This window comes from Tachysurus fulvidraco, chromosome 22 (genome assembly GCF_022655615.1).
Source record: "Tachysurus fulvidraco isolate hzauxx_2018 chromosome 22, HZAU_PFXX_2.0, whole genome shotgun sequence".
Classification (NCBI taxonomy): Eukaryota; Metazoa; Chordata; class Actinopteri; order Siluriformes; family Bagridae; genus Tachysurus; species Tachysurus fulvidraco.
In genome coordinates this window covers 1,021,130-1,034,376 of record NC_062539.1, presented here as the reverse complement: position 1 = coordinate 1,034,376, position 13,247 = coordinate 1,021,130, and the positions used below count along the sequence as shown (strand labels likewise).

The window sequence follows — 13,247 nt, the reverse complement described above, 5'->3', positions numbered from 1 at the left end:
GTACAGAAGCTTTTAAGTCTCTATCATTAAATACATGAACTCTGGGTCAAGAAGAAGTAGGTCTATAACCATCGTTTGAAAATATCCAGTGACTCAGCTGTCTGGACCTCTAGGGGAAGTTCATCCCACCACCTCGGTGCAGAACAGAACAGAGTCTTGTAGTAAACTTCCCTCTTACCCTGAGAGATGGTGGGACCAGTGGGACCAGTGCTGTAGATCTGAGGGTGTGAGGTGCAGTGTGAGCAGTGAAGAGGGCTTTGGGGTAAGAGGGAGATGGTCTGGTTGTGGCTTTGTAGGTCAGCATCAGTGTTTAAATCTGATGTGTTCAGCTACAGGAGCCAGTGGATGAACACACAATAGTGTGGTGGTGTGGAGAACTTAGGCAGGTTGAAGACAAGTCACACAGCTGCATTATGGGTCATTTACAGAGGATGTGTTCATATGTAGACCTGATAGAGAGAGCTGCAGTAGTCCAGTGTCGACATGACAAGAGACTGAACAAGTACCTGAGCAGCCTGTGTGGGGAAAAATGACAGAATCCTGCTGATGTTGTAGAGAAGGAACCGACACCAGCGAGTCACATCAGGGACATGTGAGGACAAGGACAGTCGAGTGTCTGTGATTATCACAAGGTTCTGATCTGTGACTGAAGGGGAGATCAGATCGTTGTACAAGATCATGACCTGGGGATGAAACACCTGATGATCAGCAGTTCAGTTTTGCTGGGATTGAGCTTCGACCGATGAGCCGTCATCCAAATGACAAAGTTTCTGCATGATTTTTGTCATGAGAGAAAATAAAGAGCAGCTACTGAGTGTTTATAGCTGCTATAAGATGCGACAACATTAACTCACTCCTTTCATAGAACACTAATTGTAACTAGATACAGATAAAGACTATAACATGTTCTATAATTAATGGAAAGAAGAGTAATGTGGAATTAACCTGTTATAGCAAACATACTTGACGTCACGACGTAACAGTTACACAAACGAACCAAGACTGAAAATTAATTAGCACCTGGAGTGAGTTAGAGCTGCACTGTGTGTGTGTATGTGTGTGTGTGTGTGTGTGTGTGTGTGTGTGTGTGTGTGTGTGTGTGTGTGTGTGTGTGTGTGTGTGTGTGAGTGAGAGAGAGAGTGTGTGTGTGTGTGTGTGTGTGTGTGTGTGTGTGTGTGTGTGTGTGTGTGTGTGTGTGTGATAGAGAGAGAGAGAGAGAGTGTGTGTGTGTGTGTGTGTGTGTGTGTGTGTGTGTGTGTGTGTGTGTGTGTGTGTGTGTGTGTGTGTGTGTGTGTGTATGAGCGCACTTCATATTGCTACTTAAGAGATTTAAGGCACTATTTGTACATGTGACGTGGAATATTCAGTGGCAGACCGGTGACGAAGCCGCATTGCATCACACCATCAGTGTCTGGATACACACACACACACACACACACACACACACACACACACACACACACACACACACCCCGACAGTGTGCCGGTTTTTCACCCATCAGCAGGCTCTCGGTGACGGTGCACGCGATGGCGGACGCGCCGCCGTTTGTTTGTTTATTTGTTGACGCGCTCTGAATCTTAATCATCTTCATCAGCAGCCGCAATAAAAGATCCGAAGTTGGACGTCGTGACGCTTTTTTGAAAGGTTTTTTCTTCTAATTCCTGTCATCATGCTTTAGAAGGATGTCGGATTCCGTGAGTCGGTGATGAAATGGAGCTGCGCAGGTGACGACTGGAGCGTTTAAAGAGGAGAATAACATAAGAAAGAAGATAAAGAGAAGGAGAAACCCCACAGAGAGAGAGAGAGAGAGAGAGAGAGAGAGAGAGAGAGAGAGAGAGGTGAGTGGCCGCATCTTTAATGTGCAACCTGTTACTGATGGCTGCATCTTCTGGCTTTGCAACAGGCTGCTGAGAGGAAGATCCTGAGAAGTCATCAAACACATCATCACACACTTCCATCATCCGTCATCCATCATCCATCATCTTCTCTTTCATGCCCAGTCTGAAGGACACTTTGGACAACTGGAGCTCAAGGGCATGACATTCATCATTATTCACTCTATTGTGTAAAAAGAGGTAAATCTGTGTAACGGTGCGTCGTTTCTCTCCGTGGAACAGTAACTGATCTACAAAACGTGTAATAGCAGGTCTTAAGACTAACATAGCATCACGCCTATTAACATTTTTATTCCCAGTCCTGTTCTGATGTGTGTTAAAGGCGGCGCTCATCTCCACCAGTTGACTCTCAGTTTTCCTCCAACTCGTTTATTCGTGCGTGCAAAAACTTTTTCATGGTGAGAAGATGATGTCAGGTCAGAAATCTGCTGTCTCTCAGGACACGCTCATGTCTTTCCTTGCTGTTGGTAAAACTGGATGGATTTAGGATGGAGGGATGTGGGAGGAGGTGTGTGTGTGTGGGGGGGTGTCTATGTTTGTGTCCACTTTGCCCTAATTATTTTGTCCTCATTAATCAGAGCGTATCACTGAATAAATCCACAGCTCAGTGTGGTGTGATGGCGTGAGGCGGCGTGTGATCTGCTAGCGTGGTGGCGTCCAGTCTGCCCTGATTATATGAGAGAGGGACTTCTCCTGTCCTCGTTTCGACAGTTATGAGACAAAATGTAGACAATTAGACGTGATAGTAAATAAAACATACAGCTTCCGTATTTACGTTACGTTCTTGACCTCGGACTCGTTTAGATATCAGATTAGATTAGCAAAGTGTGCTAATCTAGCGTAATTAGCCATGTACTCTTCAGTGGCTCATGCTTCAGAGCTGTAATTTTCTATATAATGTCTCTGTACACAGTTATATGAAGTGTTAAAAGTTACGAGAGCAAAGCAGGAGACCGACGAGACGTCAACACACACCACAGGACTGGTCCAAGAAATCATGTTGCATCTTTACAGTTACAGAATGACCTAGAGCTGAGAAATTCTCAGTCAAATGTGAGGTGTCACTGAAATCACATGTTTGTCTTTCACACGTATCGCTAATGTGAACATTGGGTAGCTAATTAGTCAGGGAAGCTTATAACTCTCATAGCATCAGGTTTCAGTCCTGCAAACTGTTAATAAACACATTGTAATCTAAACAAAATCTAATGTGCTGCTTCATCTGCTGATATTGCTTTAGAACATTCACAACACGCTCTCAGAAATGACACTTAGCTCACATCAGCTAAAGTTAAATCTTTCACTAACACGCAGTAGTGCTAGCTAGCGGATTTAGCTGGTAAGATACAAGCTAGTAGTGGTTAGCACGTTCGCCTCACACCTCCAGGGTCGGGGTTCGATTCCCACCTCCGCCTTGTGTGTGTGGAGTTTGCATGTTCTCCCCGTGCCTCAGGGGTTTCCTCCGGGTACTCCGATTTCCTCCCCCGGTCCAAAGACATGCATGGTAGGTTGATTGGCATCTCTGGAAAATTGACTCCATCGCAGTTGAATGTCACTAAACAGCTAATATACTAATCATGTGCCCCAGCGGCAGGATGCTAACATGCTAATCACACGTTAGAGATGCGGCTCAAAGCAGCGTTTATCCGGAGTGATAAAATGAAGTGATTTATTTCTACATAGTTTTTATGAGGTGGTTATAAAAACGTTTCACAGTGGGGAAAAATGAAGCGTTCCGAGTGCCACAGCTTTCGTTTGCCACAACGCTGTTTCTCATTTGCATAAAGTCTAGCTTTTATTTAACTGATCTTCCCAGGTGGCCCCGCCTCCTCCGCTTTACTAATGAAATGCAATCAGAGTTACACCAGTCAGTCGTAGCCATCATCACATCCTGCTAATGCATTTAAGCCCTTATGATGTTTAAATAATGAGATGAAATCATTTTTTACCCCGGTATAGGGGGCGTCTGTCTCCCCCACACACACACACCAACGCGAGGCAGTAACATCCGAGCCTAATGAGGCTTTACTCTGGACCTCCAGGAGAGAGCCGTCAGTTAATAAAGAACAGAGACACTCTGAACTCGTTCAGACCTGCACGCTGAATTATTTAAAGGAACATAAGAGAATGTTTTGGTGAATTGGGTCAGTGTGTTAACGCTCTCGGCTTCAGAGCACCTCGTTCTGACGCTACAGGCCTGTTCGGACGTCTGTCGCGCTCCAAGGACGCCGTCAGAGACACGAGCCTTAGTGAACACCGAGGTGACTTTATTCATTAAAATGAGACAGCTTTGCATTACATATTGGAACAAAACAGGAATCATAACTCACGACAACACAATAAATGTGTATTTCATGTTCTTTCTCTTGTAAGCTCATCAAACACATTTTATACCAAACATACCACTGTAGCCAATCAGAGCTCAGCTCACAGTGTATGTGAGCTGAGCTCTGATTGGCTACAGTGGTATGTCGTGGGAGGGAACTGTGTTAGTTGGTAACTCAGTGGGCGGGACCCGTATTCTGATTGGCTAGTGTCACGTGGGACTGTGCACCACCATTTACATTTATTCAGAGTGGCTTACAACTGAAGGTTAAGGGCCTTGCTCAGGGGCCCAGCAGTGGCAGCTTGGTGGACCTGGGGTTTGAACCCATGACCTTCTGAGCAGTAGCCCAACACCTTAAGCACTAAGCTACCACATCCCTATCATACAGTGTCATGGTGTGGGTTGGAACTGTGCTCCGATTGTGAACATATTTGTGAACGGGTCAGAGAGTGACGTCTCTGCGTGTTTGTCCTGATCTCCAAAAATCTGCAATAAACTCATCATGGAGACTTGAGGTGTTAATTAGCATTAACACAGCATTGAGCACTTGCTGGTCTTTGACGTCTTTCCTCCAAACGAGACGTGTGATGGTGAAGAGTTCGAGTTCGATTTTCTTCACTAGCATTAATGTCTGTTCTGCAGCTCTACATTTGTCAGATTCTCTGAAAGCTTCTGAAAAGTTGAATCATCTTCTGGCTGCTCGTTATTCCCTCTGAGCTGGAGCCTCACTAACAAAGGGGGAAAACGACAGGCTTCATGTAGCAGAGAACTCTGTGAGAACCAGGAGGAGACGTGAAGCAGCACATCGATCACCAGTAACTCTGAGGCAGAACCTCAACAGCTTCATACAAGAAAATCAGAAAACACACAGAGTACAAGTGATACAGGAAAGGAAGGAAGAAAGGAAGAAAGAAAGAAAGAAAGAAAGAAAGAACATGGAACAGAAAGAAAGAAAGAAAGAAAGAAAGAAAGAAAGAAAGAAAGAAAGAACATGGAAAAAAAGGAAGGAAGAAAGAAAGAAAGAAAGAAAGAAAGAAAGAAAGAAAGAAAGAGAACATGGAAAAGAAAGAAAGAAAGAAAGAACATGGAAAAGAAAGGAAGGAAGAAAGAAAGAGAAAGAAAGAAAGAAAGAAAGAAAGAAAGAACATGAAAGAAAGCAAATAATAAATAAGAAAAGAAAGAAAGACACATGAACAAAAGAAACAAAGAAATAAAGAAAGAATAAATGAAAGAAATAACATCTAACATAAAGTAATTAGTAAGTAATAAATAATAAATAATAAAGAAAGAACATTTAAAAGAATAAATAAGAAATAAATAACATGTAAAATAAATTAGTAAATAAATAAGTAAAGTAAATAAAAGAAATAACATGTAAAGTAATTAATGAAAGTAAAGAAAAAAGAAAAATAAATAATGAATGAAGTAATAAATAAAATTTAGAAATAAATAATTAATAAGAATAAATAAATAATAAATAACTAAATAAATAAATAAATAATAAATAAATAAATAACATTTAACAAAAAGTAATAAGAAATAAATAACATGTAACATAAATAATAATAAATAAAAATAAAGAATACATAAATAAAAAATAAATACATAAAAACATTAACATAAATAAATAAAATAAATAAATAAATAATAAATCAATTTAAGATAATAAATAAATAACATATGAAAATAAATAAATAAATAAGAAAGAAAGAAAGAAAGAAAGAAAGAAAGATGAAAAGCAAAAAAGTCAGAAATAGAGAAGAGAAAGAAATAAAAACAGAAAAGAAACCAGAAAAAAGCAAAAAGAGCAAAAAAGTAAAAAATAAATGAATAGAACTGGAAAAAAAAGAGTAATGAATCGAATGAAAAAATGAGCGAAAGAAAATCAAACACATAGTGAGGAAAACAGCGAGGAACAAAAGATGGACAAGAAAGTAAAAAAGAAGAAAGTGAGTGTGAAACGAATAAAACAAAAAGAAGGAGAAAAGGCGTATGAGCGAAAGTGAAGCTGCTGATTGGTCGTCTTGGTAACGCTCAGAGTGACATCATCAGCTGGAATTCAAACTCAAATCCAATATTGTGTCGGTGATTTACAGGAAACAATAATTACACTGTACTCTGAAACAGTGCAGAAAAGAGCATGAAGTCTGAATATTAAACACGTCACACACGTGACCTGAGCATTGTGTCACACACGTGACTCGAGCATTGTGTCACACACGTGACCTGAGCATTGTGTCACACACGTGACCTGAGCATTGTGTCACACACGTGACCTGAGCATTGTGTCACACACGTGACCCGTGCATTGTGTCACACACGTGACCCGTGCATTGTGTCACACACGTGACTCGTACATTGTGTCACACACGTGACCCGAGCATGGTGTCACACACGTGACCTGAGCATTGTGTCACACACGTGACCTGAGCATTGTGTCACACACGTGACCCGAGCATTGTGTCACACACGTGACCCGTGCATTGTGTCACACACGTGACCCGTGCATTGTGTCACACACGTGACTCGTACATTGTGTCACACACGTGACCTGAGCATGGTGTCACACACGTGACCTGAGCATTGTGTCACACACGTGACCCGAGCATTGTGTCACACACGTAACCCGTGCATTGTGTCACACACGTGACCCGTGCATTGTGTCACACACGTGACTCGTACATTGTGTCACACACGTGACCTGAGCATGGTGTCACACACGTGACCTGAGCATTGTGTCACACACGTGACCTGAGCATTGTGTCACACACGTGACCTGAGCATTGTATCACACACGTGACCTGGGCATTGTGTCACACACGTGACTCGTACATTGTGTCACACACGTGACCTGAGCATTGTGTCCACACCGTACCTGAGCATTGTGTCACACCGTGACCCGTGCATTGTGTCACACACGTGACCCGTGCTTGTGTCACACACGTGACTCGTACATTGTGTCACACACGTGACCTGAGCATGGTGTCACACACGTGACCTGAGCATTGGTGTCACACACGTGACCTGAGCATTGTGTCCACACACGTGACCTGAGCATTGTGTCACACACTACCGACTTGACCTGAGCATTGTGTACACACGTGACTGAGCATGTGTGTCACACACGTGACCCGTGCATTGTGTCACAACCGTGACCGTGCATTGTGTCCACACACGTGACTCCGTACATTGTGTCACCACACGTGACCTGAGCATTGTGTCACACACGTGACCTGAGCAGTGTGTCACACACGTGACCTGATCATTGTGTCACACCACGTGACCTGAGCATTGTGTCACCACGTGACTCGTACATTGTTCACACACTTGACCTGAGCATTGTGTCACACACGTGACCTGAGCATTGTGTCACACACGTGACCTGAGCATTGTGTCACGCACGTGACCCTGAGCATTGTGTCACACACGTGACCCGTGCATTGTGTCACACACGTGACCCGTAGCATTGTGTCACACACGTGACTCTGAGCATTGTGTCACACACGTGACCTGAGCATGTGTCACACACGTGACCTGAGCATTGTGTCACACACGTGACCTGAGCATTGTGTCACACACGTGACCTGAGCATTGTGTACACACACGTGACCTGAGCATTGTGTCACACACGTGACCGTGACATTGTGTCACAACGTGACCCTGAGCATTGTGTCACCACGTGACCTGAGCATTGTGTCACACACGTGACCCGTGCATTGTGTCACACACGTGACCCGAGCATTGTGTCACACACGTGACTCGTACATTGTGTCACACACGTGACCTGAGCATGGTGTCACACACGTGACCTGAGCAATTGTGTCACACACAGTGACCTGAGCATTGTGTCACACACACGTGACTGTAGCAGTCACACACGTGACCTGAGCATTGTGTCACACACGTGACCCGTAGCATTGTGTCACACACGTGACCCGTGCATTGTGTCACACACGTGACCCGTGCATTGTGTCCACACACGTGACCCGTACATTGTGTCACACACGTGACCCTGAGCATTGTGTCACACACGTGACCTGAGCATTGTGTCACACACGTGACCTGAGCATTGTGTCACACACGTGACCTGAGCATTGTATCACCACGTGACCTGAGCATTGTGTCACACACGTGACTCCTACATTGTGTCACACACGTGACCTGTAGCATTGTGTCACACACGTGACCTGAGCATTGTGTCACACACGTGACCTGAGCATTGTGTCACACACGTGACCCTGGCATTGTGTCACACACGTGACCCGTGCATTGTGTCACACACGTGACTCGTAGCATTGTGTCACACACGTGACCTGAGCATTGGTGTCACACACGTGACCTGAGCATTGTGTCACACACGTGACCTGAGCATCACACACGTGACCTGAGCATTGTATACATCACACACGTGACCTGAGCATTGTGTCACACACGTGACTCGGAGCATTGTGTCACACACGTGACCTGAGCATTGTGTCACCACACGTGACCTGAGCATTGTGTCACACACGTGACCTGAGACATTGTGTCACACACGTGACCCGTGCATTGCGGTCACACACGTGACCCGTGCATTGTGTCACACACGTACTCGTACATTGTGTCACACACGTGACCTGAGCATGTGTCACACACGTGACCTGAGCATTGTGTCACACACGTGACCTGAGCATTGTGTCACACACGTGACCTGAGCATTGGTGCACACACGTGACCTGGCATTGTATCACACACGTGACCTGAGCATTGTTGTCACACACGTGACTCGTACATTGTGTCAAACACGTGACCTGAGCACTTGTGTCCACCACGTGACTCCGTACATTGTGTCACACACGTGACCTGAGCATTGTGTCACACACGTGACCTGGTCACACCGTGACCCTGCATTGCGTCCACACGTGACCCGTGCATTGTGGTCACACAACACGGACTCGTACTTTGTGTCACACACGTGACCTGAGCCATGGTGTCACACCACGTGACCTGAGCATTGTGTCAACCCACGTGACCTGAGCATTTGTTCACACACGTGACTCGAGCATTGTGTCACACACGTGACCTGAGCATTGTGCACTACAACGTGACCTGAGCATTGTGCACACCCGTGACTCGTACATTGTGTCAAACACGTGACCCTGAGCATTGTGTCACTACACGTGACTCGTACATTGTGTCACACACGTGACCTGAGCTGTGTCACACACGTGACCTGAGCATTGTGTCACACACGTTGACCCGTGATCATTGTGTCACACACGTGACCCGTGCATTGTGTCACACACGTGACTCGTACATTGTGTCACACACGTGACCTGAGCATGTGTGTCACACACGTGACCTGAGCATTGGTGTCACACACGTGACCTGGTCACACACGTGACCTGAGCATTGTGTCACACACGTGACCCGTGCATTGTTGTCACACACGTGACCTGAGCATTGTGTCACACACGTTACCTGAGCATTGTGTCACACACGTGACTGAGCATTGTGTCACACACGGACCTGAGCATTGTGTCACACACGTGACCTGAGCATTGTGTCACACACGTGACCTGGCATTGTGTCACACAAGTGACCTGAGCATTGTGTCACACACGTGACTCGTACATTGTGTCACACACGTGACCTGAGCATTGTGTCACACACGTTACCTGAGCATTGTGTCACACACGTGACCAGAGCATTGTGTCACACACGTGACCTGAGCATTGTGTCACACACGTGACCCGTGCATTGTGTCACAACACGTGACCTCGTGCATTGTGTCACACACATGACCCGTACATTGTGTCACACACGTGACCTGAGCATGGTGTCACACACGTGACCTGAGCATTGTGTCACACACGTGACCTGAGCATTGTGTCACACACGTGACCTGAGCATTGTGTCACACACGTGACCCGTGCATTGTGTCACACACGTGACCCGTGCATTGTGTCACACACGTGACCCGTGCATTGTGTCACACACGTGACTCGTACATTGTGTCACACACGTGACCTGAGCATGGTGTCACACACGTGACCTGAGCATTGTGTCACACACGTGACCTGAGCATTGTGTCACACACGTGACCTGAGCATTGTGTCACACACGTGACCCGTGCATTGTGTCACACACGTGACCCGTGCATTGTGTCACACACGTGACCCGTGCATTGTGTCACACACGTGACCCGTGCATTGTGTCACACACGGGTCCTGAGCATTGTGTCACACACGTGACCTGAGCATTGTGTCACACACGTGACCTGAGCATTGTGTCACACACGTGACTCGTACATTGTGTCACACACGTGACTCGTGCATTGTGTCACACACGTGACCTGAGCATTGTGTCACACACTGACCCGTACATTGTGTCACACACGTGACTCATGCAGTGTCACACACGAGACTCGTGCAGTGTGTCACACACGTGACCCGTGCATTGTGTCACACACGTGACCTGAGCATTGTGTCACACACGTGACCTGAGCATTGTGTCACACACGTGACCTGAGCATTGTGTCACACACGTGACCTGAGCATTGTGTCACACACGTGACCTGAGCATTGTGTCACACACGTGACCCGTGCATTGTGTCACACACGTGACCCGTGCATTGTGTCACACACGTGACTCGTACATTGTGTCACACACGTGACCTGAGCATTGTGTCACACACGTGACTCGTACATTGTGTCACACACGTGACCTGAGCATTGTGTCACACACGTGACCTGAGCATTGCGTCACACACGTGACCCGTGCATTGCGTCACACACGTGACCCGTGCATTGTGTCACACACGTGACTCGTACATTGTGTCACACACGTGACCTGAGCATGGTGTCACACACGTGACCTGAGCATTGTGTCACACACGTGACCTGAGCATTGTGTCACACACGTGACCTGAGCATTGTGTCACACACGTGACCTGAGCATTGTATCACACACGTGACCTGAGCATTGTGTCACACACGTGACTCGTACATTGTGTCAAACACGTGACCTGAGCATTGTGTCACACACGTGACTCGTACATTGTGTCACACACGTGACCTGAGCATTGTGTCACACACGTGACCTGAGCATTGTGTCACACACGTGACCCGTGCATTGTGTCACACACGTGACCCGTGCATTGTGTCACACACGTGACTCGTACATTGTGTCACACACGTGACCTGAGCATGGTGTCACACACGTGACCTGAGCATTGTGTCACACACGTGACCTGAGCATTGTGTCACACACGTGACCTGAGCATTGTGTCACACACGTGACCCGTGCATTGTGTCACACACGTGACCTGAGCATTGTGTCACACACGTGACCTGAGCATTGTGTCACACACGTGACCTGAGCATTGTGTCACACACGTGACCTGAGCATTGTGTCACACAAGTGACCTGAGCATTGTGTCACACACGTGACTCGTACATTGTGTCACACACGTGACCTGAGCATTGTGTCACACACGTTACCTGAGCATTGTGTCACACACGTGACCTGAGCATTGTGTCACACACGTGACCTGAGCATTGTGTCACACACGTGACCCGTGCATTGTGTCACACACGTGACCCGTGCATTGTGTCACACACGTGACTCGTACATTGTGTCACACACGTGACCTGAGCATGGTGTCACACCACGTGACCTGAGCATTGTGTCACACACGTGACCTGAGCATTGTGTCACACACGTGACCTGAGCATTGTGTCACACACGTGACCGGAGCATTGTGTCACACACGTGACCAGTGCATTGTGTCACACACGTGACCAGAGCATTGTGTTCACAACCACGTGACTCGTACATTGTGTCACACACGTGACCTGAGCATGGTGTCACACACGTGACCTAGTGTCACACACGTGACCTGAGCATTGTGTCACACACGTGACCTGAGCATTGTGTCACACACGTGACCCGTGCATTGTGTCACACACGTGACCCGTGCATTGTGTCACACACGTGACCCGTGCATTGTGTCACACACGTGACCCGTGCATTGTGTCACACACGGGTCCTGAGCATTGTGTCACACACGTGACCTGAGCATTGTGTCACACACGTGACCTGAGCATTGTGTCACACACGTGACTCGTACATTGTGTCACACACGTGACTCGTGCATTGTGTCACACACGTGACCTGAGCATTGTGTCACACACGTGACCCGTACATTGTGTCACACACGTGACTCATGCAGTGTCACACACGAGACTCGTGCAGTGTGTCACACACGTGACCCGTGCATTGTGTCACACACGTGACCTGAGCATTGTGTCACACACGTGACCTGAGCATTGTGTCACACACGTGACCTGAGCATTGTGTCACACACGTGACCTGAGCATTGTGTCACACACGTGACCTGAGCATTGTGTCACACACGTGACCCGTGCATTGTGTCACACACGTGACCCGTGCATTGTGTCACACACGTGACTCGTACATTGTGTCACACACGTGACCTGAGCATGGTGTCACACACGTGACCTGAGCATTGTGTCACACACGTGACCTGAGCATTGTGTCACACACGTGACCTGAGCATTGTGTCACACACGTGACCCGTGCATTGTGTCACACACGTGACCCGTGCATTGTGTCACACACGTGACTCGTACATTGTGTCACACACGTGACCTGAGCATGGTGTCACACACGTGACCTGAGCATTGTGTCACACACGTGACCTGAGCATTGTGTCACACACGTGACCTGAGCATTGTGTCACACACGTGACCTGAGCATTGTGTCACACACGTGACTCGTACATTGTGTCACACACGTGACCTGAGCATTGTGTCACACACGTGACCTGAGCATTGTGTCACACACGTGACCTGAGCATTGTGTCACACACGTGACCTGAGCATTGTGTCACACACGTGACCCGTGCATTGTGTCACACACGTGACCCGTGCATTGTGTCACACACGTGACCCGTGCATTGTGTCACACACGTGACCTGAGCATTGTGTCACACACGTGACCTGAGCATTGTGTCACACACGTG

At 47.0% G+C, this 13,247-nt stretch overlaps 1 protein-coding gene across 2 annotated transcripts in view; it reads left to right on the top strand.

The window, feature by feature from the left end:
* Positions 1-1,319: 1,319 nt before the first annotated feature.
* Positions 1,320-13,247, top strand: part of clcn2a (chloride channel, voltage-sensitive 2a) — a 52,520-nt gene continuing 40,592 nt past the window's right edge. For both annotated transcript variants that reach the window (XM_047806636.1, XM_047806635.1), the window contains exon 1: positions 1,320-1,839. The gene's annotated coding sequence lies outside the window, so the exon portion shown is untranslated. The remainder of the gene's footprint in view (positions 1,840-13,247) is intronic.